Below are 26,714 nucleotides of genomic sequence, written 5' to 3' on the forward strand. Positions count from 1 at the left end.
TGGTCATGACGAAAGAATAATGGGCCAAAATATCCAGTTCTTGTTGTTTCCAGCTGGTGCGCCAAGAGTGTGCTCAGAAGAAGAAAAAATATTATCAGGGCCAAAGAAGAAGGGACCTCACTTTATTGAGGTGTGTGCAATTCAGTTTTCCTTGAATTATGGTGCTGTTCCAATACTTTTTTTCAACGTTAGATCGATGTGCATTTCTTTTAAATATGCGTCTATTTAGAGGAAATGATGTTAACTGCATGCAAAATTCATAAATGTAGTTAGAGGAGGGAAATTGCATCTAATTATACTGTATAATACATAAATTGACTGAAAATGGATAAAGTATGCAAAATGCATTTATGATTATAGAAGACGTTGTGTGTGGTAAGTTTTATTTAGGTACTTTAAATTATCATCATAATTAATGGATTTCTTAATCATTTATTAAAAAGTTGTATTAATAGAAGTCGTTAAATATCAATTTAGCCAAATATCTTCCCCCCCCCCTCTTAAACTTTTCTTAATCAATCATGTTAAATTCGTAATATTTCGATTAAGAAATATAAATGCTGAACTGTAACTATGCCGAAATCGCCTATTCGCTGCGGTAACTAAGTGAAATAAATTTATCGAAACTCGATTTTTTTTTCAACAGTAGTTTTTTTTTTCTTTGTTAATTTCTGAATGATTAATGAAACTGCTGACCTGAACTTGTTTCGAATTATAATTGATGCTCTCTGTTCCGGTGAATAATAATAATAATAATAATAATAATAATAATAATAATAATAATAATAATAATAATGAGGATTTCTTGGTCCTTTTAATTCCCATAACACCTGTATGAGATATTTATATTTCAATAAAAAAACATACTCATAGTCACGACTTTCCAGAAATGTGATATACCATAAATTGAACCTTATGTATCAGAACTTCTCTTGACTTTCTTTCAAAAATAAGCATTTCCAGCAACCTTTCGATTCTTTAGAAGAATTTGAACAAATTGGAAGCTGCCCTAAAGGCTCACTGATAAAATTATAAAAATAGCGAATTTTTATGCTAAAAAAATCGGTTCTCATTAAGTTTTTTAATTCGAAATTATAGGAGCTTAGCGAATCTTTTCATTCATTTCCATGCTAGTTTTTGTAATTTTTTTTTTCAAAATTAAATTAAACATTCATTCCGTTTATTTTATTTAATATGTCAACTTTTCGTTTTTCAGTTTCTATGCTGAGGAAATAAAAAAAATCTAAAGTTTAACCAAAAGGTGAAAGCATATTCAACTGATTTAGTTTAAAGATTTCTTTCATGTGTGTGTGTGTGTTGAGAGGTTTCACGCACCTGTTATTTTATAAAACAAATTACACTGTGCGTGTGTTTGAAACTTAATGTTAATATTATTTTTTTTCCCACTTCTACAGCTACAAAGTTGGCCTGTGGAAAAAAAAAATTATCCTGTCTTTTTCGTGATCCTCAACATTTGAGAAACTGTCGTATACGCTTAACGTAAATGACAGGAAACTTGCTTGTGTGGCAGACTGACTATGACTTTATTCATAGTCAGTCTGTCTCTGAAAAGTGGCAATGTCATACTGTGATAAACTGATGGAAAATAAAAGTGATAAGGTGGTACCTAACCACTTTTATTTCATCGTTTTTTTTTTTTTTTTGGTAAGAAGAAAAACTGAAGTTTCCGAGAGCGTATTCAGCTCGAGTTTTCTCCCTCCCCACAGTAAGAAATCATTGCATCATTGATTGAATTCGAACATTGGCCTTTTCAATGATGAAGGAGACTCTATAGGATTATGCCACGCATGTTCATTTATTACGCAAACGTTCCAACGGTGCAAAAATAAATTTATTAGTTGCCATGAATAGATTTTTTTATTATTCATTATTTTATTATTTCGTTGCTTCTGAATAATAAAAAAAATAAAATAAAACACTTTTCACTAAACGACTTTATCTTCAAAGCTTGCAATGGTCATTCATACGGGGGGGGGTAGGCTGAAATGACTACCCTCGCCATATGCTTTCCCCCCATCCTTTGTATCTTTTTGCTAGGAAAATTTCGGCTGAGTACTCTGTAAATATTTTCCATGTATCAAGTTCTTGTTTTCAGAAGCGCACCTCATTACTATATCTTAATACTACGTAAAATACTAAAATATACCCTACTTACTCCTTGGCAAAAATATTTTTAATTGTTTCACAAAATCGTTTAGGAGTTCTGTATTAATTATCCAGTTAAAGTAATGTTTATATTTATTATTTATTATTATTATAAGCCTCAAGATACAAGCCTCAATCTTTGGAGGCGAAATTTGTTGACTTTATCCACTGTTTTCTATTGTGATCAGTTTGGAACAAATGATAAAGGCAGGGTTTCCGACTAATATTAATTTTCTTAAAGTAGTAATGGGTAATAGTTAGCTAAAAGAAGTTACATTTTTTTAGCTAACAGTTATTAGCTAAAAGAAATGGATGAGAAATATTTATCATTAATAATCACGTAAGCAAACTTTTGAAATTTTAGATATACTTCTAATTCTTTGTCTCAGTAATCAAAACTCAGGTTGAATTTATTTTTATGCCAACTGGCTGTTTACTGTGTGTATGCAACACAAGTGTCAAATGAAGCTGGTATCATACTTTTCAAAAATGGTCGCCACAACAGACATCATTACCGAAGCATAAACGTGGAAAGAGATGGTAGTCTGTGTGGAGCAAGATTAGATGAATAGGGTGGATGTTTATAACTACCATTTCATAAGTCATTAGTGGCGTTGGCCTGCGGTTGTAACTTGGAGGTTATGGAAAACATCGCATTGACCAGAATGTGATTCACTCATTGCCCTGATACATGGCGAATGCTGTAGGTGATTCTTAAAACATTCGCAAGCACCTACTGTAGTTGTAAATCGTCCATCTGATATTAATAAACTGTAGAATATGTCCACCATTTCTTCGACTAGGGAAGTTGAGAGATTATTAGATCATAGAGTCACCTCTGTTGTTAGGTTCTTTTTCTATAGATAATAAAACGATAACATGGTTGACAATGTTCATCATTTTTAGATGGCCTATTCATTCATCGTTTTTTTTTTTAAAAAGGGAAAAACTGTGAACTTTCTTCTTTCTAATTCAGCACCATCGTACTTAGTACTTAATGAACGAAAAATATTGTGCATCCTAATAGCTTTCTGTTATTATTAGCTGAAATTAATACATAACTATTTCCACTTTTTTTTTTACTGCCAAGTTTATTCTTTCTAACGGCATTTATATACTATATATAATGTACTCATATAATGTACTCAAGAATAGTCATAACCTAAAACAGCATATGCAAACGCGGTTTGTCTCCACTATAGCATGACTCACCTCGTATGAGCCTCGCAATAATTAAATTTACTCTTGAAAATAGAAGACAACAAGAACATTCCTTTCTTGGACATTCTCATCCAAAGACAATGCAATAACAATCTTTAATTTTCAGTGTACAAAAAGAAAACTAATATTGGAAGATACAATGATGCTTCTGCTCATCATCATCCATCTCAAAATTCGGGAATCGGCATTATCAGAACGCTATTGTGTTGCCCAGGTATGCTTCTCGGATTCTTCAGTAAATAAATAAGCTCAAACTATTCAGTTGTTTACACAATTCCTTGCTCATATAGTCACTCGGACAGAGGTAGATCTGTGCAAGTATACGGTCAGAAGAGCATCAAGAATACATCAGTTCTATAAGACTGATAAATCAGGTCTTGCCAGTCACGCCAGTTCTACCGAGCACACGGTTCAATAAGGAAAAAAAAATCCTAACGGGTTACATGAAAACCGTTTTTTTTTTTATAGTGTACTTGACACACACACACACACACACACACACACACACACACACACACACACACACACACACACACACACACACACACACACACACACACACACACACACACACACACACACATCAAAACCGCGCTAAATTAAATTTCTCTCCTCTAAGGTTACAAATCGTACAAATCGGGCTTTCATTTTCCTTTTAACATTGTATATATTCTTACAGGAGCTATGGTTTTCAGTTATCATTCCACTTTCACTTTAACTGTATCCAAGTATCAATAGTCATGAGACATGACTGAATAGTCTGTAGTCGTTAAATATTTTATTTCAACTTTGTGAATCAATCTCTTATTTATTTGTATTGACAGATTCTGTTATGGACGTAGATTAATGAGCAATATAGGCACTTAAACCAAAACTGAATAATGAAATACGTAACTTTTAAAGAGTTAATGTCATGTCATTCAAAATTAATTGCAGTTTGGAGCTTTTCATCATAATGTTTGCAAACAGAAACTCAGTGTATTTCATTTGAAGAGCTACTCACGTTTTTTTTTTTTTTTTTTTTTTAATTTCATGCAATGAGTGAAAACAAGAAAAGGCCACTTTCCGCGTTGCACACGAAAGAACTACCTCACCTAAATGGAATTTGTACTTCCTTTTATACTGTCATGTGCCAAACGCTAAAAGAAGCAATCAGTCACTCCCACACTGCACGAGCCTCATTCTCTAGCTAGTCGACTAAGAATAGTGGCTGTACACGTGCTGTCAACGGATAAATACGCAGGCCTGATGCTACTGATTTTAGTGGGCGGGACTGATCATCTATCAAATTTAAATAGATCAGCGTCCCTTATTCCCTGTCATTGCGCACGTGGAACCTAAACCCACGTGCGAAGGCATACAAGTGATGTCTATTCCTCTCTAGTCCTCCCTCTTCATCAAGTGGTAGTACTCTTTTCTAAGAGCGCGCCTATTTGTAGGCGACCGTTATGATCACAGCGTCCAAGGCTCCTCGAGCAGTCTACGCGAGCGCATAAGGTACACTGGATCCGTTCATATTGACGTCCGTCGCGCCAACTGCAAGAAGTGTCGTTCAGTAAGTGGATACGTGCATCGTGACATAATACGAATGCCATAAATTTCTTTTTAACTATGTACGTCAGTATTGCAGAACACAAAGATATCTTAATGGCAACTTAAACTCTTTGTATATAAATCAGTTATGGCTAAGTGAACTTTACAGTTAGAGAAAACAGTCATGAATCTTAAAATTTCATTTTTCGTTCTGGAAGTAGCGTGAAAAGTTTATATTCAATAAGTAAACAGGCTATAATGTTTTGGTGAATTTTCTGGTAAGTTTTTATTCTTATTTTTTTATTTTCTTATTATTAAAATGTCACTAAGAATATCTACTCAGAGTATTTAAAATTTAAGTTTAGTATTCTTTAATATTCCATATTAAAACAGAACTTTGGTATACATCAAATAATATAACTTTACTATTATATTACTATTTTCGAGCATTTATTTTGTTACAGTTCATTTTTTTTTTTTATAAATATTAATTTATTCAATACAAACTGTCTTTTTATTTAAAAGTTTATTTCGCGCACAGCACTCGTGATTCTATATTTGTCAGCTGTCGTAAGAGTGAAACATCAGCTACTTTTTAATGTTCGTCTCTTAAAAATAGATAGCTTTACAACTTTGCGATGTGCGTAGTTTCAAAGTCCTAAATAACGTCGTCAAGTTTTTTCTTAAGGTTATAATCACAAGTTATTAAACTGACCCTGAAAGAATACGTATACCCAAAGTGTTCTTTAATATTTCAGATACAGTTTCAGTACATCAAATAATATAACTTTAATTTCCTATTATATAATTATTTTTTATTTTATTGCAGTCATTTTTATTATAAGTATTAATTTATTTAATGCATACTGTCATTTTATTTAAATAGTGAGTTATTTTCGCACACTGTGAATTACTAAATGATTCTGTACTTGTTTACTGATAGTCTCGTATGTGTGAAATTTCGTCTGCTTTTTGTTATTTGTGTACGTCTGTTAAAAAATAGATACAGCTTTACAAGTTCGCTGTAATGTAATGAATTTAACTTGTGTGTAGTTTCAAAGTTCCAAGTAACATGTAAACATACCACTTCAAATTTTAGTCTTAAAGATTATAATCGCAAGTCTGAACTTGATCGATGAATTACGACATTGCGAACTTGGATCCATTTTCCGAAATGATAATCAGATCTAAGTAATAACGTTAATGTTTAACCATTATTATTGCTCCTTTTTAAATATTCATAAAATGAATCACGAAAAATATCGTTAGAAAATATAGCTTTATTGCTTTACATTTCTCAGCTTTATTTTTAGAGACTAAATTCTAAATTGAAACTAGCAAACATTTTGTTTTGCAGTATTATTCTTATTAATATTATTTCGCAGTAAATTAAAGAAATTTATAATCAGTTTGTTGAATTTTGATGAACAATATTATTTTTAATGTTCTCAGTAATTAGAAACGGGCACGCAAGAGGAAATATAATAATTTTCAGATTCTTCCTCACCAGAAGCATTAGTTGCCCGTAAGCTTTTTACTATATAATTAAGTGTTCTTTAATTAGCTGCACCAAGAATTCATAAAAAAAATTATTTTCTTTGTATTTTTCCATGAATTGCTGTATCCATGTAAAAAAATATTGCTAAGAGGCTTTTTTATAATTGTAACAAATAATTATAAAACCGATGTAATGTGATTTTTATAGCTGAATATTATAAAGTTCATGATTTTCAATATAATTCGTTAAAATATGAGTATTATAAGCACCTGACGATATCAGGCCTGTTGCTTTTAATTAGTTATTGATCACGTTAGACCTAACTGATGACTCTTATTTTCATAGCGTCGGCGATAAGAAACAGTTGTCCGACAAAGTACATTCCTGAGCAGTGCAACTCCAGATAATGGTAGATGAAATTGAGATTAGGATCTTGAACAAGCGATGGTGGGGTTTCCTCATTATTTATCCTCGCAACACTCCCTTGTGGACTAGGAAGTCATAGAGCATGCTATATCCTTCGTATTGAAGGATATAGCATTGTGGTGCGTGTAGCTGTTCTCCAGTTTGGTAATTCCTAGTCGCTTGAGCATTGTGAAATTGTATACAGGTATAATAAAACTGTACAGAATTTCACAATGCTCAAGCAACACACTTAAGCTATTTCATGACTAGGAATTATCAAACTGGAGAACAGCCACGCACCATAATGCTATATCCTTCATATATTTATTGACAGAATTATAATCCTTCCATAAACGTTCTATGGGTGTGCACCATACCTACGTGAGTCCGTCATATAATTATACAGTTCGCTGCATGGAGTTAATAGAAGATAGTTTGAAGCTTGTGACTACACGCTTTTGTGTTATTAATAGTGCTGTCTATTTTAGGCTTTCTATGTGGCATCCATGCTCATGGCGTCCCCGCAACTTGTTGGTTAGGGAGCGGGTCAGCTGTCACCTCGGCCAACCAGGTGGGGAAATTCTCTGTATATTGTAAATAGTACCTCTAGCACCGATTTATAGAGCTACAGTAACGATTGTGTATTGTTATTAACAGGCGAGGGTGACATAACGTATTCACGTTTAGGGTTGTTTTCTAATTATCAATTGTCGTATGTTTAATTCTACAAGTTTTCTTTGGGAGGCCCCTCAGTGTTAAAATGTGATTATTTATTAAAATCATGAAACCCTGCACCACCACCAGGTCTCTTCGCGTCTGCAACCATCGGCCACCAAGCAAAACCGCTGCAAAGTGAATGCATGCGCCATGAAGACATGAGCACACTCAGAAGTATTCATCCTTGACGGGATACGGAATTGTAGCAGTTTGATGATAGCGTGAGAAATGGAAACTGTTTCGTGTTTTAAACTCGAATTTCCGACGTTCGGCTTTATCAGACACAAATGATTTTTTTTTATTTATTTTATTTTGTTAGCAAAGAATTGTGGACCCGATGATATACTTTTATCATACGACTCCTGATAAACAATTCCACGGTTTCCGAAAATAAAACGCGTGTTTCCCAGTTTGGAATAGAATTTTCTTGAACTGCAAAACATAATAGGATAGTGTAAAATGGAGCATTATTAGTTGTCAGTCAGCTACTTAACGTGTGTGCGCTACTTTACCCCGATCGCATTTTCCTCTCTTCTGAGCACACTCCCCACCAGGTTCTGATATGAACGATGTATTATTGACATTTCTTGGTTCAATCTGTTGTACCGTTTTAGACTCATTAGTCTGCTCACACCTTCGTTCCGTCACTTATTAAAAGTGTGCGACTATATTGAGATCGCAACTCTGTACAGACCAGTCATGTTTTTCCTCAAACCACGTAACACTGGAATCTACCGTATGGCATGGTACATTGTCGTGTAGAAAAGGAGATATTTAAGAAGTGAAGGCGACATTTGAAAGAAACAGCACCTTGATCTGATGCATCGCCTGTTCTGCAGATCATTACATCTATGGCCAGACTTCATTTGCCCATCCAATTGGATATGGACTTCACCGCTCCCAGAATTCTACTTATGATGGTCTTATCGATAGTTAAGATAAAAAGCCAAACGGCTAGTTTTCTGGCAACCTTAATAGAAATTAAGGGGATAAAAATCCCTTGTTGTTTTATAGCCAGTAAGCGAAACTTTAGATCGCGAACTACGATCTATGAGTTTCATGCCGAAAAAATGTAACGTAATGTAATAACACTAATGTAATGACATTATTACATCCCCTAAGAGCTGTGTTTTACATTGTGAGAAAATATCAAGAATAGTGAGGGATCTTGCTCCACCTTTGCTTCGAATTGCCTACGCCGATAGTTTTTCGGCATGAAACTCATAGATCGTAGTTCGCGATCTTAAGTGTCGCTTACTGGCTATAAAACAACAAGGGATTTTTATCCCCTTAATTTCTAGGTCTTATCGATATTTAACTTATGTTAATTATCAATAAGACCATCGTAAGTAGAATGTTACCTTTTACATGAAAACAGAAACTGTGCAGTGCTCTACTAACCCTATAGGTTCTTTGAAGCCCTGTTTGGTGGTTTTCACATCGGACTGCAGAGATTTCCATACCACTTTCTGAGCATCCTTTGGTTTCCTTGATGTTTGTACCATCATTTCCATCACTAATAATGTTGTCTGCATTCGAGTTTGAATTATGCAATCTTTTACCGATGTCACGAACGAATTGGCCACTGTTATGGCATCCTCTGATAACATCTCTTTTATTATTATTATGAAATTCGCTCTGAAAGAATAACCGAGAGCCATATGATGGCCAAGAAATGAACTCTTAGAAGTTTTTACTTTATCTATTTAGATTATTTAAAAACGCATATAAACAATAACAGAGGTGCTAGTGAGTAGTGGCATGGTTTGCATCAATATCGTTTAATCAAAATTGTTTCTTTATTAGATTTATCAATGTTTTTAAAGCACTTTGATATTTTTTCATTTTCTGTATTTATTTATAAATTAATTTTATGATATTTTGTGAAATATATGTGAATGAAATGGTATAATCATCGTTAATTCACCCATACTCTCACATTAAAATTAAAATGGATAAAAATTACTGCTTTTGGATCTAAAAGTTGTTTTTAATTTTTCGCTCTAGTTTAGGTTACTATCAATGAAACTATTGCATTTTATTATTGCTAATTTTTACTTTCAAGACGTTATTTAGAATTCTGATTTCCTCTACGAATTTAAATAATCTATATGTAAGTGACAGATCCTATGAGAAATAATTTCCTAAAAGGAGATAACCAGGCTACTGGTAATGAGCAGCAGCAGGTTCCAACTTCATAACTGTGGCGACAAAATAGGAAATGACGAACGGATGTGCGGAGACGTTTAGTCAGAAGAGCTGTCGTGAGGATAATCCCACTGAGATCTGGCTTGTTCTCTCCCCACCAATATACTAATCCTCGGAGTTTGTTAATTATGTGTTAGACTAACAACCCTGATAGAGTAAACCGCATTTAATGAAACAACTACAAGAAACAAATTTCTGTGTTGACTCGTATGCATGCGAAACTTCCCGAAAATAACAGTATTGAGATTCACGGCCCAGCGAGTGCATCAAAGATTGGGTGAATTGGTTGGCATTATAAGAAACTAGGGCTATGATGTCAGTATGTGAATTGCGTGTGTTCTCTGGCCGGTTTGGCTGCTCAGCTGGATAAAAATTCCGAGATTCGAGTCTGAAAAACACTGCGGTTTTCAACTCTTATTTCATTTAAATGGTCAGGAACTAGAAAAGATTTCAGAATAAAAAGTGAGCTGTTACAACTAGGAGAAGGAATTATTATTATTATTATTATTATTATTATTATTATTATTATTGTGGTTCCACATGATGGTTCCCAACCATAAAGGAAGTAAAACTTCTCTCTGTAACACAACAAATCATACCAAACAAAGGCCCAGGAATCGAAAGCATAAGAACTAAGGATATCAAGCAACACTCAACTAACCTAAGCCCTATCCTACTAAAATTAATAAATAAACTATTTAAAACCGGACAAATACCAAGTATGTTAAAGACTGCCATAATCACACCCATATACAAACATGGAAAAAGAAATTTAATCAGTAATTACAGACCCATAGCAACACTACCAATTATCAATCAAATTATGAAGCAGATCGTACTTAGGTACAATACAAATACAATAAATCGTACAATACGGTTTTCAGAAAAATAGCTGCAGTTACAGTGCCTAAATACATTAAAGCAAAAATTGTAAATATATATAATTTATTTTTATTGCATAAATACTGTAAAAATGTATTATTATTCAACTCCAACTATAAATCACCAACTACAGTAACTTTTTAATACATAAAAAATAAAATTTTTTCTGAATTTCATTGTTAAAAAACCCAGAACAATATGTTTTGTAAACGCGTAATATATAATTATAATTTTAATAATAAAAATTATTCACATTTTTTTTAGAAACCTAATGTGGAAAATTAACCATAATCTGCAGCACTTAGTTTCTGTACTTTGTAACATAACATGTTGGAATGTCATTTAAGACAATTACTGTATATATATATATATATATAAATATATAAATATTTTGAGATCAATAAAAAATATTATTATTATTAAAAGAGGCCTCCAAGGATTCAGCACTCATCGAGAGGCCTTACTATTCGCACCATCTGTCATACTTGTTCTTGAATTCCTTCACGCTACTTGGACACACAACATCCAACGGCAATTCATTGCAATCATGCACCACTCTGAAAAAAAAAAATCTAGCCCTCACCCAATTCTTGACAGCATTCATTCTCAACTTCCAACGATATCCTCGCGTCCTTTCCCCACTCTCCATAAAATGAAAAATTCCATTTACTGAAATTATATAAATAACCCTGTAAGAAGTTTGTAAGTCTCAATCATATCACCCTTTTTCTCCTGTTTGCTAGTGTCCTGCAGCCTACAAATTTTCAATCTGTCTTCATCCACAATCCTGATATCATTTTCGACATTCTCTTTTGCACTCTTTCCACTGTATCAGAATCACCACGGAAACCAGGCGACCAGACCTGTGCGCAATAGTTCAAGTGAGATCTGATGAGGAAAAATTACTTCTTATCTTTACATGTCAAGGGTTTCAGCATTGCAATTATTCTCTCAGTTGTATTTACAGTTTTTGCTATATGACTCTTGAACTTCAACTTCCTGTCTACTAAAACTCCAAGATCCCTAGCCTTATCAGTTTCTTCAAGTATAATCCCACCAATAATACGACATTGGATATCTAATCACACCAAAGTATATGACCTTACATCTATTAACATTGAAATGATAGCTATTTACGCACGCCCACAATTCTAGCCTATTAAAATCATCCTGCAACTACTGCATATCAGCAGCACTCCTTATTACCCTACCTATCTTTGAATCATCAGCAAATAGCTATGTCGCATGTCAAATCCCTCCCATTGTCATTAATGTACAAATTGAATAACACTGGACCAAGGACTGATCCTTGAGGCACACCACTGCTTACCTTGAATCTTGCAGATTCACAGATGCAAGATTCAACCACACACACACACACACACACACACACAATGTCAGTCAGTCATCCTCTTAACCATGCCAATAGTTAATAATCCAATCCCATATTCTCCTATTTATGCAACAGTATTCTATGCTGTATTCTGTCAAAAGCCTTAGCAAAATCCAAAATGATCATGGTGTATCCATTTCCCTCGTCTAGTTCAATGGTATCATTGTTATAGAATGTGAGCAAGTTGCTAAAACATGACTTTCCCATAGTAAACCCATGCTGTTCATTGCAAAGTAGAGATTCTCTGCAAACCCATTTCTGAATGCGATCCATAACCAACCATTCGAAAATCTTCACCACCACTCCTGAGATACCGATTGGTCGAGAGTTGGATACATCAGTCTTTGCACCACCCTTGTGTAATGGATTACCATACATTCTTTCCACTTCTGTGGAATCTTCCCTGTTCTGAGACTCATATCAAACAGCCTGGTCAAAGAAATAGACAGTTCAGCTGAACACTCTTTTAGTATCCGTGCTGATATTTCATCAGTTGCCATTACAGAAATCTTATTCAGTTTATGCAACAGCTCGAATACTTCCTCCTCGTACAGTGAAGAGGTAAAGGCGAGTTTAACGTGGCATACGAGGATTATGCCACATTGAACGTATACAGGTGGATAGCTTTTAGCAAAATGACTGTTCATTAAAAGTTTCAAAAGTGTTATAAATGCTGCATTTTTTTTGTAAGAAAAATTGAATTGCACATTTTTTTAGCACTCCGATATTCCCTATAGATTTTGAATATTATACAGATGATCTTTTTTTATTATCATAGAATCATGAGATATTTGTATATAAAGAAATATCCGAGAAATGCATACCGTTTAGAAAGTAAATAATATATTGTCACATTTGAAAGAAAAAAGCTTAGTGTAATAAAATGCTGCATAAGCTAACATTACACACACACACACACACACACACACACACACACACACACACACACTGAGAGAGAAACACCATTAAGAATAAGACATCGCACGCTGTATTTCGTGTCCTTTTTTGATATGGATTACCAGACAATTTTCCCTTCACGTCACAATCCGCTTATCGTCAGAACTTATAATATCCTCGCCAGTGGCAGTATTTAGCTAGTAATAAATCATTCTAGCCGTATTTTTTGACTGAAAGAAAGGGAAAAAAAATGAAAAAATCGCATCGATAATGCATAATCTACTTCCTCTAATCAGATAGTGCAGTTTTTACTGAATGTGATCCTTCTTGACGTATTCCATTCCTTTCATCGACCTTTTATGCTTTTAGTTTTTATCGTTGCCGTGCCATTTTAAGGTTGATTGTCGGATATGTGATTATTTCTGGAGTCTCCAACCTCTTTCGTTTTTGTTTTTGAATTATTTGATGATAAATAATGAAATATCATGAATAATTCCAGTTACCACTAGCAGCAATAAAAAAATTAGTTTTCAAGTCGTGTGCTCGACAAGACCGAAACTTATAACCGGATAGTACACAAACGCATCTCGTGAAGCAGTACCGAACCTGGTAGCGCTGATATCAGGAAGCTTCCAATCCGCTAAAGGATACTCCTTCTAGCACCTACTTTTCCAGATTGTATCAAAACTGAATTCGAGTATATCGGTATGCAGGAACACTGTTGAGGATAGGATGGACAGGACAGGTTGCTCCCGGTTCTGGAAAGGTCCAGAACATCGGAGTGATAGTGAGGATAATCACGTACTTTGGTGAGGGTGTATAAATGATTATTAACAGCAACTATCTCACCATTCCTTTCAGCTTGATTAGTGAAATTAGAGATGGAATTTGAGCTGCGAATATTAGGTATTTGGACTGCCGAAAATCATCACAGATCAATAATCAAAAAAAGTTCTGATAGCTACTAACCTTTCTGATTATTTATCTCCTTGCTAGTACGAAAGCATTCATTCCCCATCGCATCCAAATTCACAATCGTAATCCAAACCAACAAGTACCAAAGAATTCCAAAAATCGACATATTTCAAATGATTTGAGACAAGCACTCCAGCTTGTCACTTAGCTTACGCTTTATTTCACAACAGCTGTTAAAAATCAACACATTTAAATCCAAATTTGAAAGAGCAAAATTGCAGAAACTTATTTTCTGCTTAAATAGTATTCGACTTTTCAATTGCTTGCCAAGGTAATGCTTCTACCTCTCTTGCACTCAGTTAGTACTGCTGTAACACACCCAAAGTTAAGGCCAGCCTGGGGCCATCTCTAGTATATGACCAAGGCCCTCTCTCTCTCTCTCTTAGAAACTCACTGCATATATTCTCGGGTCTTTTTCCATTATACACTCCCGAAAGGATATGCGCTTTGCATGGATACTAAGTAAATTAATCTGAAATCATTATCTTCCAGATACAAGTAGTCTAGTCTTGAAGATACTTATGCGCCGATTTTCTTTGCTTATACTTGAATAAAGGATTAAACAAGAATACAATTTCTTGGCTTTTTTTTCATTTAATTTATAACGGGGTGAAAAAACTTTTTAGAAATAAAATTCTGTTATCAAACTTCCTTTGTATTCTCAGTTTGAGGTGACAACAGCCTATTGAACTTCAAGATTAGTTTTCTTTTTTTAAGCTGACTTACACCTCTAGCTTTTGCTGGCATAGAGTTCACATCCATAGCCTCTTCAGTCTAAAAAAATATCTCTTTCATTCAATACATCACTTCTCTTCTGTGGGAAACTTGTATTAAATGTAGAACTGCTAACATTATATGCATATGAAATCCAACTAATCTTATACTAAGTGTTCTTGCATTTGAGGTAGCTCACCAAAATCCTCCATACAAATGCTTTATAGTGTACAGAAGAGGACAGTTTGATTGTCAGATGACGTATTCCGTCTCTCTGTTTTCATAGGCTCTGTTCTATCGAACTGACTACCAACATTCTTTTCGCTTTTCTTAAAGCATATAAAAACACAAGTTCGAAACAGGACAGCCAACATCTGTTGACTGTCCTGTTTCGAACTACCAAACCAACTTCTGTTACATTATATCTATCTGTGTTATTTGGAAGAAAAACAAAAGGGAAAAAAAGCATCCTTTACATTTTTTTTCCCGAGGACTACAACCTCCGTCTGGTCAAGAAACACACACATCAGCAGGTTCAGTCTTTTTCCTTTAGCACTTTCTCACACGTAGCACTGATGCACTACAGGTTTTGCAACCTCGCGCGCGCGCGCGCGTGTGTGTGTGTGTGTGTGTGTGTGTGTGTGTTGTCGAAACTAGTTTAAAAAAAAATTAAACTGGTTTTAACTTAGGTTATGTATATTGGTTTAGGTCAGCTGGTACCAAAAATGCTAATGATGTCGGAGATGTAAAATATGAAACGATTGATTTCTATATCCTGTTTAGAAATTTTCAATTCTAAGAAAGAAGTTAATTTTTAACCTAGAATAGGTGCTTTCTTTATCCTCCCCCTTCTGTTCTCAGTATGTGCTTATGGTTGCAATGTACATAGAAATTAGTCCATTAGATATAAATAGTGAAGGGAGAGCAACGCTAAGAATGGCTACGATTAAACTAGGACACGTTTATACTTTTCAGATGTAGTAACGTGAAAATAATAAAAAAAAAAGTATGATTTAATTTTGCTTTGCTCGTTTGTTAAATGAATCCAGTTCTTTGTTTTTTCGAATGTCAATACTACAGAACACTTAACATCCTTTAGTTTTGAATAACTGCTTGAGTGAGTAGTTTATGTTTAGCTACTGAAGTATATTGAAATATATTCTGTATTTAGAAAGTCCTAAGGGACCGTTACAACTTGATGATGACGATAAAAATTTCTAAGTAGACGACGTTTGTTTTTGAAATATTATTGGAACTAAAATCGTGTCACATGAATGATCAGTAATAATTTTAGCTTTGTAGTTAATTATCACTCAGAAAATTGAATGTGCAGCAGGTGTAGTGTATTTTCTGTTCCTAAATGTATACAACTTTTATAATATGTGTGGTGTTTTCCTTAGAAAAAATTCTCGTGTCCATTACTCCTTTGAATTGATTGAAATCAGTAACACTGCTCTTGCTGCTTGCACGAAGTGTTCCGGAAATATAGAGATGCAATTACATAGATATTAACTACCACTTATAGACTTCCTAATGCACCGAACGTTAGTTACAATGGCTGCACGTGATATCGGAGATAAATCGCTACCCCTTCCACACCGCACTTCTATGTTCTTGTGACTGTAGTGGGCAGTGCCCTTAATCGCGCAACGAACTTAGAGCAATCTCCGATCCGTCGTCGAGCAGTCAGACGGAACAGAAACTAATCAGGGTTGTTTGGCAGGTAACAAATCAATACATCACTGTGTTCGTGATGCGGGAGCCAGACACGGATCCATCAGGGGTGGACTTGCAAAGCGTTTCATCCAGATAAAAACCGATTGTTAAAGTTCCGCCTCACGAGGCAAACCAGCGCACTAAATGAAATTCATGAAAGGCGATGCGCATTTTAGCGAATGCAATGCGGCGTCTTTGTTGTGAGATTGAAAGTTAACAGGCTACGAGTCACGTCTTTTTTTTTTTTTCTTTCATTATCAGACAAATGGAAATTCTGCAATATCTTTTTCTAGAGATGCAAATTTAATTATTAGTATGTATGCTTTGGCTCCATAATTGCAATAGAAGAGATAATTACAAAGGCACAGGAACACAATTCCTTTCTCGCTTTCTTTCAAAACACACACACACCCACCCACCCACCCACACACACACACGAACCATCCTGTCCAACATCACTGAATTCACAATTACGCAAGCTGTCAAATTTCTGTCTTGCATTAAGCAAGTGTTAACCTAATTACGAAGGATATGACATGACGAGATAAATTACTGACGTCATTCAGCCAGAGGTTAGCATTCCGGAAGTGCAGCGGAGGAGGTCAGATATGACACTGACAGTATGCATGGAGGAATTTCGAGAATGACGCTTTTCATCGATCTGTCTTAAATGAGTTTATCTAAGTCGTAATGAGGATACGACATCAATGCCACTCTCGCCTACTTTGTGGAAAAGGTTGGATTACGTTAATCCCGCGTGACGACCTGTCGACTGAGGGAATCGTTAGCAGAGAGCGAACGCTTACACTGGTGGTGGTGGTGGTGTGTGTGTGTGTGTGTGTGTGTGTAATTGCTGCAGGTGTTTTTGAGGGGATAAGATGGGATTGTTCAAAGTAACTGCCGAAGCAGAAAATAATTAGTTGCGTTATGTACTTGCGTGCATGTGTATTTTTCGTGATTTGTCTTAGTTGTGATGCGAGAGTATCAACACATTCAACTGACTCCTTCGCCACCTCAGGGCACGAGGAAACTATGATACAAGTTATGGAAGAAGCACGAAGTTTTATCTCCACTTTCATTTCCTTGCGCAGTGTTATAGATAAGGCAGAAAGAGAAATTGCACCGGAAAAATATGCAGCAGTGGAGGAAGAGGACGGGAAAAAAAAGTGCAATAATAGTAATAACCATTTGGCATACGTAGCAGTCAACGTTAAAGGCCGAATCAGGATAGAAAAAAAAAAGCAAAATAAATAAAACATATTAAAAATTAAGTGTTCAGAGATATGGATTTGGAAAGACTCAAGAACAAATAGTGGAAAAATTATTGTGGAATTCATTAGATGTGAGAATTATGAATATAATAGCATGTAATATACATTTTGGAGTAACGTATTTCTAATTATTTTAATAAATAACAACGTAAGTAGTTGTTATTTATTCAACCATCTACGAGATGGTTGAATAATAATAAAATACACGCTATTATATATATTCATAATTCTCATGTCTAATGAATTCCGCAATAATTTTTTCCACAGTTTGTTCTTTAGTCCTTCCAAATCCATATCTCTGAACACTTAATTTTTTAATAAGTTTTATTTATTTTGCTTTTTTTTCTATCCTGGTACTCGTACTAAAAAAAAAGCTCATGTGGATACGAAAAAAAAATACTCCATATCTTCTTACCTCCATGAATTTCTTTTGTCATTCATTCTCTATTTAATTAATTTTTTTTTTTCGAAATAATGTTCGAAACACTGCTGTTTTAGCTAGGCGACATTTGATGAAATTGTATATATTCCTAAAACAGTTCCTTTACAGGAAAATATTCAAAATGGTGAGATATTACCAGGTACGTTATTGTACTAGTCGTGGGCTTCGGTATCAGACATGCTAAGCTAAACTGTGAGCTATCTTGTACGTAGTACAAGATAGTCCACCGTTTATGATGTCACTTTGCAAGAATTTCGTTCTATTCATCTGATGATCAGATTAATTCTGGGTTACATATCAGCTGCAGCAGGATATAAACAGGGTGGCTGTGAATGCATTAGAAGGCCACTTTTTTTTTTTTTTAATGCCTGTCAAGGCCATAGCCTCGTAGACTTCAGTGCGTAGCTTAATAGTCGGTTAATAAAGTGAGTGCACAAGAAACAGGAGCCGAGGCAGGCAAATGAAACGCGCCTTTTATGATTCTCTCGGATCATTTCAAAGAATATGGTTTTCTACGAATGAGTACTCCATGCAGTAAGATCTGTTAATATTTATTAACGGATGATATTTAGCATCCTTATTATCCCTGTTGTTCAGAACCACCATTGGAGTCACTGTAAACCTATGTGTTTCAGTGTCCCCGAAAATGCTCCAGTAAAATACTTTTATTTTTAGCTTTGTTACTTTTCCTCTATCTCGTTGTCATAAGACATTCTAGGAGGGAAAATCCTGTGTAAACAGGATTTTCCCACCTAGAAACTTGAACTTTTATTCCTGAAAAGCAGACAGATCGACTGGAGAATATACGCATTAAACGGATATGACATATCGATTTCATGTTCTTATTTATTTTGTATCTATTGGAAACAACACAAAATTCAGAAGTTAAATTGCATAGTTATTGAACAAGACATACACTTTGCAATGTACAATAAAACAATAGTAATACAAGTTAACATATACAAGAAAGAACATAAGTGTTCAAAGTTGGATGTAGATCAGTCTAGAACTTTCCTCACTAGACAGTAACATCTGTGTACTCATTCAAATCTCTGGTTGTGCAAGGTTTAGCCAATCGGGTATAAACAAAAAGATGGTCATGGTTTCCATACTTGCAAAGGTCCGAATCTTTCATATAACCGATTTTTAAGGTTGTTTTTGGATTTTCCTTTCTTGGTGCTTAGCTTGTTCAGGCACTTACGAATATTTCAATCTAGATGCTTGCAAGGTGGTAGCTTTTATCACAGTTGCAATTGTAGCTCATTGCTGATGTGCTGTCATCAATTGATTTTTGCCAGATTTCTAGCTTCGTAGTTGTTGTTGCTGCAACAATAATTAATACTGCATCAGGTTTGAAAGCGTGTTGAATGAATTTATCCATACCAAACATGCATGCATGCATGCATACTCCACAAATGCAAAACATAAGGAAAGAGCTACAGTCTTCATGGTATCAGCAGGTGCATCGATGAGATCAGTCTTTTGTGGAACGTTGTTCCTTGCACTAAATTCTTTTGATGTGTATTAAATGTCAGTACCCGGTCACCCAGATATTCTGGATATTTTTGGTGTATATATTAAGATAAAATAGGCTTGGGGGTTTTGACCGGATTGGCATGTAACACATTTTCTTTGTAATAAACTGCCGAGCCTCCGTAACTCAGTTTTTAACAAGCCCTTTAGTTGGAAAGATCCGGGTTTGAATCAAGCCTATGGTTTCAGAACCTTTATCAGGTATTTGCAATGAAACAGTGAGTTAGCCAATCTTATACGTTGGTGATGGTGGGTTTTCCCCTCTCGGCAACTCTGGTTTTCGCCCCCTCAAAACGGACAAACCGGCTAGAAGAATACACGCAATATGCAGACATAGGATACTACTGGAATAAGGATTATCCGCCTTGTTTTGTTGGATTTGGTTTCGAACCTGCAAGGGAAAGTGTGGATCTACACGTAAACGCAAATCAGAAAGGAGGGCATAAATTGCCACGATTTTTTAAGATTAGTGGCAGTTTATCTTCAATCACATGCTTGTGTCTCAACTGCTGAATCATATGTATATGCAAAGCTTCTTCAATTGGTCGTTCACTAACAGAAAAGCTACAAAGAAGAGTGGTGAGTACTCTGTAAGCTCAATTTTTTTTTGCTTGTTCTATCGACTTATTTTTACAAAATAAATAGCAAAAGACGTGTAAGTTTGTAGTCTGGTAAATGGTATAAAACTTTGCGAAGATGTCTGTGGTTAACAGTTAGCAGAGAGGTCAACAAGCAGAGAAGTCATAACACGACTTAAGATAGCAAGAACTATCTTAAGTCGTGTTATGTCCTTAGTTCAATCTCATGTCTTTAGTTATCTCTTTTTGCTTGTTCTTCAAATCTATCAATTTTAATTCTAAAGTATTTCGCTGTTCTCTGTCTTCTTGTCTTTTTTTCTCTGAAAATCTGTTACCATTGATCTAGCCATATTACCTATATACTTGGGCTTTTATTTATCATTTATGCCACTATCCATTATAGTTTTATCTTGATCTGTGTATTACATTATATATTTCTTATTGAAATGTTGGAATTTTATTTTAAACAGAGAATTATTTTGCTTTTCAGAGCATTTTTATGTCTTCTAAATTCCATCAGTTCTGCAAGTGTATTTTACTTTCATAGTATTCTCTTGGTAAATCCCCAAAATATATATACTTAGGTATCAATTCAAAAGTTTTTTTTTTTCTTTTGTGACTTATTTGTTAAGCATTAATTTTGTTCGATGTAGCTCTACCAACTTTCAGTTTTTACTAGATAAACAGAAATTTATACTCAGGTATTCTGAGAACCTTACATAGATGGTCTTCATATAATTTTTATTCCCATTTCCTTCGTTTATACAGTAATGTGGACAGGGGTGGCTCGTGCATAGGCACTGCGGAACTGCAGCACCCCCACTTGTTTTCGATATATAAATATATTTATTAATTTATTTATATTTGCTTGTAATCTTTAATTTTATCATCAACAATTCTATACAATTCTCTTATTTTGTATAAAAAAGAATAAAAATCCATCTTGTAGCACTTAGCAGAGCGAAGGACACTAGCGGCACTGTGTTTACCACAGTGTCATATTGTTAGTATTTGCTACGCGCGCAAGCATAAACACGTCCTAGTGAGATGCGAGCTATTAGCGTAATGCGGCACTGTCCGTCGCGCAGTTCCACTGTTGTTTATATGCAGTTTGCGGCAATAGTAGAGTGTTCGTAGTGCTTATCATGTTTACTCCGTCTCTTTAAATATTTGGACATTACAATTAAAGACATAACATTTGTTATAGTTTTTATTTTAGAACATTATTGGGGTTATGATAATAGATTTTATGTTTAAGTAATTTTGAATTATACCAAACTGTATAATTTTATCGATAATAAACAATGTTTTTTCATGTTTATTTTTTTTTTTAATTTTTACCATAATTTTGATATTTTATCCAAACACGTATACACTGTGCTTACAGTGTGTATGTATATTTCGAAAGTTGCAGCACCCCCACGATTTCAAGGCACGAGCCGCCACTGAATGTGGAAATTGTTAAAATATTCCTGTTAAATAGTTTTTAGAAATATTGAGTTGGTATACTTGCTGTAAACATTATGTTACAAGAAACTACGACAGTTTTCCGCCTACCCCTCTCCCCTTGATATTAAGCCTTAACCCTAACGGTAATATTAATCTGCTTTTTAGTGAGGCATGTATGCTAGGAGAAATGAAAGCTTAATTGCATTTTTTAACTCTTGAAATATTATTAATTAAATAGTCTTCATTATTTCGCGATATATCTGTCGCTATTTTCGACATTCTGTATTTTTATGCTTTTCCATTAAATGCACGTACCCAAATTCTCCGTGTTTTCTTTTAGATAAAGATTTCTCCATTCTACGGAGTTTGGGCGAGAGGATTATAATGAAAATATTGCTGAGTTATCTAAGCCCTTTTTCTTCCCTGCTAATTAAGTAACGTCTTCCTCTTGGATCGGTTTATCTTTACACATCTGGCATTATACGCAGGAGCGTGGGAAGGTAAAGGCTCTAAACTTACCACCGCACCATTATTTTCCCCATCCATTGAACACTGAGCACCTGCTTATTCACGGCTTTGTCTTGTCCTGGATGTCTCCTAAAATTACTATGCGGAAATTATCTTGGCCTGACTGGCTTCCGTCGTTTGATCTTATCTACGAGGTTATTAATATCCTGGGTAACATTTGGAAAACAAATAGGAAGGACGGAAATGTTCTTTAACTTTTAACTGAAAAGATTGGTTGAATGTGTTTTTTTTTTTTTTTTTAAAAGATAAAATTAAAAATAATTTGTTCGCTAAGTTAATTTTAGGAGCAAAATAGACATAATACATATTTGCACAAAACATAAAAACGAATTAACTATATTCTTTGCAAATCATTTAAAACGGGATTTAAAATACGCCCTCTATATTCTAGTTTGAATATAGAATATAGAGGGCGTATTCTAGTTTGAAAATTAACGTTTCCGTTACTGAAAAACTGTGCACATTTCGCGCATTTAAATAAGAAATTAAATTAAAAAAAAAAAAGAATATAACTGCCATGAGTAGAAGGAAAAATCAGGGATATACAGCATGTAGGAAAGATTTATGATAAAGTTAAATATCACAGAAGAAGAAGGTGTAAAATTGTCTCCCACCGATCGTTTGGTTTAAGGTTAGTTATTTCCAGCAGTCCTTTTACGATTAACTAGAGGGCCATGAAGTGTGTAATCTTTGGCATGGCTATTATCGGTAATTGTTCTTGGTGGTAAACTGAGCGGAAACGATTTGTAATTACCACGTTCGTTTTTCTCTTTTTCTATGTCAAGAGAGAAATCGGATCTTTTCTTCTAAATATGTGGTTCGCTTAGACATCGCCAATAATCCTGAGCCACAACAAATAATTTCTTTCCAACGTACGTTTGGTAATTGCTGAAGTTATTTCAGTATACTTAGACAAATGACTTCAAAAAGATGTGCTAGCTGTTCTCTACTATTCTTCTTCACAAAATTCTTTGAGTGAGAGAGAGAGAGAGAGAGAGAGAGAGAATACACAAAATCGTAAACGAGACATTTCCCCAGAGAAATCAGAGACCTGGTTTTCTTATTAAGTTTTTATCGTGCAGTAGTGCATGTAGGTCATGTATGCGCATGGGCAGTAGTTTACTGTCTTCGTATTTTTCCTTTGGCTATTCGGTAATATATGGGTAGATGTTTGTTGTACGTAATTCGTTGTGTGTTGTCTGACCAAGCCATTCCACAAGCTTGAACATTGCTCACACGCACACATCATAGCACACGATCGGTCATATAAAATGCTGTAGGAGCAGAAAAAGAATCTTATAAATCTTATTCAAATACTGAAAGTAGTATGAGATATCTTGAGATGAATAATATTAAGTGAAGCGGTACATTCACGGAGTAGTGCACTGTAATCATATATACTGAATACAAAATTCTCGTTTAGGAAATGCGTACAGTTTGGATTCGAAATGTGCAATCCTGTTTGGTCTGTTCGTCATTGGCAGATATTAGAAGTTTTAAATATGTCAATAAAAATTCAGAAGAAAAGTGAATATGCTGTCCAGTTAATTTAATAAATGCATAGTTTAGTTTGTTTCGAATTCTCTGCATATTCGTCTACACACACACACACACACACACACACACACACACACACACACACACACACACACACACACACACACACACACACACACACACACACACACACACACAAAGAAAGAAAAAAATTAACATTAGACAAATCTAATGCTTTTTTTTTTTCTTTCTCCTCCACTTTTTGCCCATCCATTGTGAATTTTTCAGGGAAAAATAATAATAATTTCATTTGAAGACCTGCATTTTGTACTCTTTGGGAAATACTATGAAGTGAATCTATTTCAAAAGGGCAGCATTTGAGAGAAATGAACGAAGAAGAAAATTTGTTGCTTGAGTTTGAACAGTAAAGAGGTGTTGAAATAGTTGTGTATTATGTTTTACCAGATTTAGGAGAGCTATCGATGCCAATTCTAATGAACTATGACCATAGAAATATGTCCGTAGGAAATGAAGTCAATAGTAGAACGTCTAGAAACGGGCAATTCATAAGCCTAATTGCTTTTATTTTCCTCTGTCTCTCTAATGAATGAAGAATTTCTGTGCAGCTCTTATGGGTCCAAATGTGAAAATAGTATTCAATAGTTGGATTGGTTAACAGTTATTCGGAAGTAAAGTAATGTGTGGATCGAAAAAAATCCAATTTCTCGGATGGAGGAGACCATACTTATAATATGTGGTCCGCGCGGTTAGCTTAGTGGCTGTGCGCTTCGCAACCATATGCCTGGGGAAGGAGTGTCTAGGTTCGACTCCCGTCGGTGATGTGAGGAGCTGAAGGATCTTCCTCAGCCATAGCCAAGTTAGCTGGTCTTGGACGTGGACAGTAGGATTTTTGCCCAGTTTATTCGGGGACTTTTCATCCCGCAAGCAGACAAACCGAACCCGTGAACACACAGGATACAGCCATAGGACATAGCACGGCAAGGAAGGCAACGGGAAACCACCTTGCTCCTAGTCACTTCCCTAGTATGGTAGCATAGCTGCCCCTACCCTCCGTATGGCTGAAAGGAAATCATTCCATGAAGGATAAAAGGCTAGAATTATCTCAAGAAGTGAAATCCCGTGTTGTTCAGAGATTGGGATGTTTAAAGTAAGACTTCTTTCTTTACTTTTTTACGTGAGTCCCAGCCATGGAAGATAGTAAACCTCCTGTATTTAGCTAAGTGGATTAATAGTTGGGTAAACCGACAGGCTTTAGGGTACTTTTCAAGCCACTCAACTGTTCAGCAAGTTGGATGACAAAAATCTCCTACCTGGAAGAAAACGGTTCTTTTTTGCGAGAAATAAGAGAAGCTTTGCAAGCATTGAAGCTAACAGTGCAGTCAGAACCTCACTGAAAAATAGTTTGGAGATCAGAATTTAAAGAATGCCAAAGTAAATATTACAGAAATTGTGTTCTCATTAGTGAACCTTTGCGCAGTACAATTAGTCACTTGTTGTTTGCATAAATCCTACGTAAAACATATTACTGCATATTCCTCTCTCTCGCTAGTATCTAATTATTGTTATTACCTAAGGGCTGTGTTTGGTACTTCTTTCTATGAACGAAGGATGGAAAATGACGCTTAATACCGTCCTAAGATAACTAGCATGGTAGTTCTGTCTTAATCGGCAGTAATTTCTGAAACAGTTCCCTATAAATATGTACGTGCTTTTTGATGTTTAATATATTTTACGTGTACTATAAATTCAACGAAAATCCCTTGTCTAAAAACATGCTGACGCTATTACGTAAGAGTTCTCTCCCTCCCTGTCGCTCTTCCCCACATCAGCCGTCTACTCGAACGTTTTGAAAGCGTCGTTATTGTTTTTTTTTTTTTTTTTTTTCACATTTTGTGTCTCTTCCTAAAAGAAGATATAAAATTCCCCGAAGCATCTTGTATTTGTTCAGCGTTTCAGGGTTATTATGGAAGGAGGTAATATGAAGCATTCCCTTTAGGGAAAATCAGAAGTGATTTTTCAGGACCATCTGGTTTTATTGACTGTTGCCAGGCGGTTGCTACTACAAGCTTTCAAGCCAGCGGTTCTTGAAATATTGGAGAAATATTTTCAGTTGGAGAAAAAAAAAAAAAGAAAAAAAAAACCTAAACGTACCTCTTAGGAACAGAATATTGCACATGGGTGGTTGTCAATATGGGAGGTAAGATCAGGAAAAAAAAAATGCTTCTTGGGCTTTCTGTACCTTCGAGTGTGCATCGGGGTGTCGGCGATGACAAGTAATGATCTACAACGGCAGAGAGACTTTTTAATGTTGGTGTTGCTCAAAACTTCACTGATACCGAGATAAGAAACTTCCAGAGCTATCTGGAAGTTAGCAAGCTCCGCATACGACACGTAGTTGTTCACGCAAGCATCGCTGACTTTTCACATCACCACCTTCGAAAGATGACTAACAGTTTTCTTGTTATTATAAAGAGCATCGCTTTTACTCAATCGGTTGTGTCTGTTTATTACGTTTTAGTAATAACGTATAGACTGGCGAATTTATCAAAAATGACGTCCAGACTAGCGTAAGAAAAAGAGAGAAACGCAGTTGATAAGAAGTATTACACTTTACTGTTGTGTTTCACTGATGCATTCAAAACCAGATGTAGCTAATGTCGAGATGATATGGCATGTCATACTTCACTGATAGCGAAGAAGCTGGTTAAGAAACAAAATTCTTTCGAGCCAATAACGCGAAGATTTGCAACTAAGCCCAAAATCTAATACGTGTATGCCTTCCTAGAGCGTGATGGAAATACTCACAGGTATAGTCCATATTCTACTGCATACAAGTACTACGTGTGCGTGTGTGTGTGTGTGTGTGTGTGTGTCAGAGCATTCTAGTAAGACTTAAATTTGTTGCCCCTCCTCTAGTTTATATTTAATATTCAATTGAGATATAATAGTGTAAGCTACGTAAACCAATGACTTATTTTGTCTAGACGTCAGTGGCGGCCTCTACAATTTCCTTTCCACACGATTACCAAACTATACGTTGAAAATGACAATAAATAAATTGCTTACAGTA

General features: G+C 35.2%; 1 protein-coding gene across 1 annotated transcript in view; it reads left to right on the forward strand.

Annotated features, from left to right (window-relative positions):
* Positions 1–4,652: 4,652 nt before the first annotated feature.
* The window catches only part of LOC150096383 (LHFPL tetraspan subfamily member 2a protein-like), a 69,263-nt gene continuing 47,201 nt past the window's right edge, over positions 4,653–26,714 (forward strand). The window contains exon 1 of the mRNA XM_090409109.1: positions 4,653–5,198. The gene's annotated coding sequence lies outside the window, so the exon portion shown is untranslated. The remainder of the gene's footprint in view (positions 5,199–26,714) is intronic.

Source organism: Typopeltis vanoorti, chromosome 19 (assembly GCF_054136105.1).
Source record: "Typopeltis vanoorti isolate ZY-2024b chromosome 19, IOZ_Tvanoo_1.0, whole genome shotgun sequence".
Lineage (NCBI taxonomy): Eukaryota > Metazoa > Arthropoda > Arachnida > Uropygi > Thelyphonidae > Typopeltis > Typopeltis vanoorti.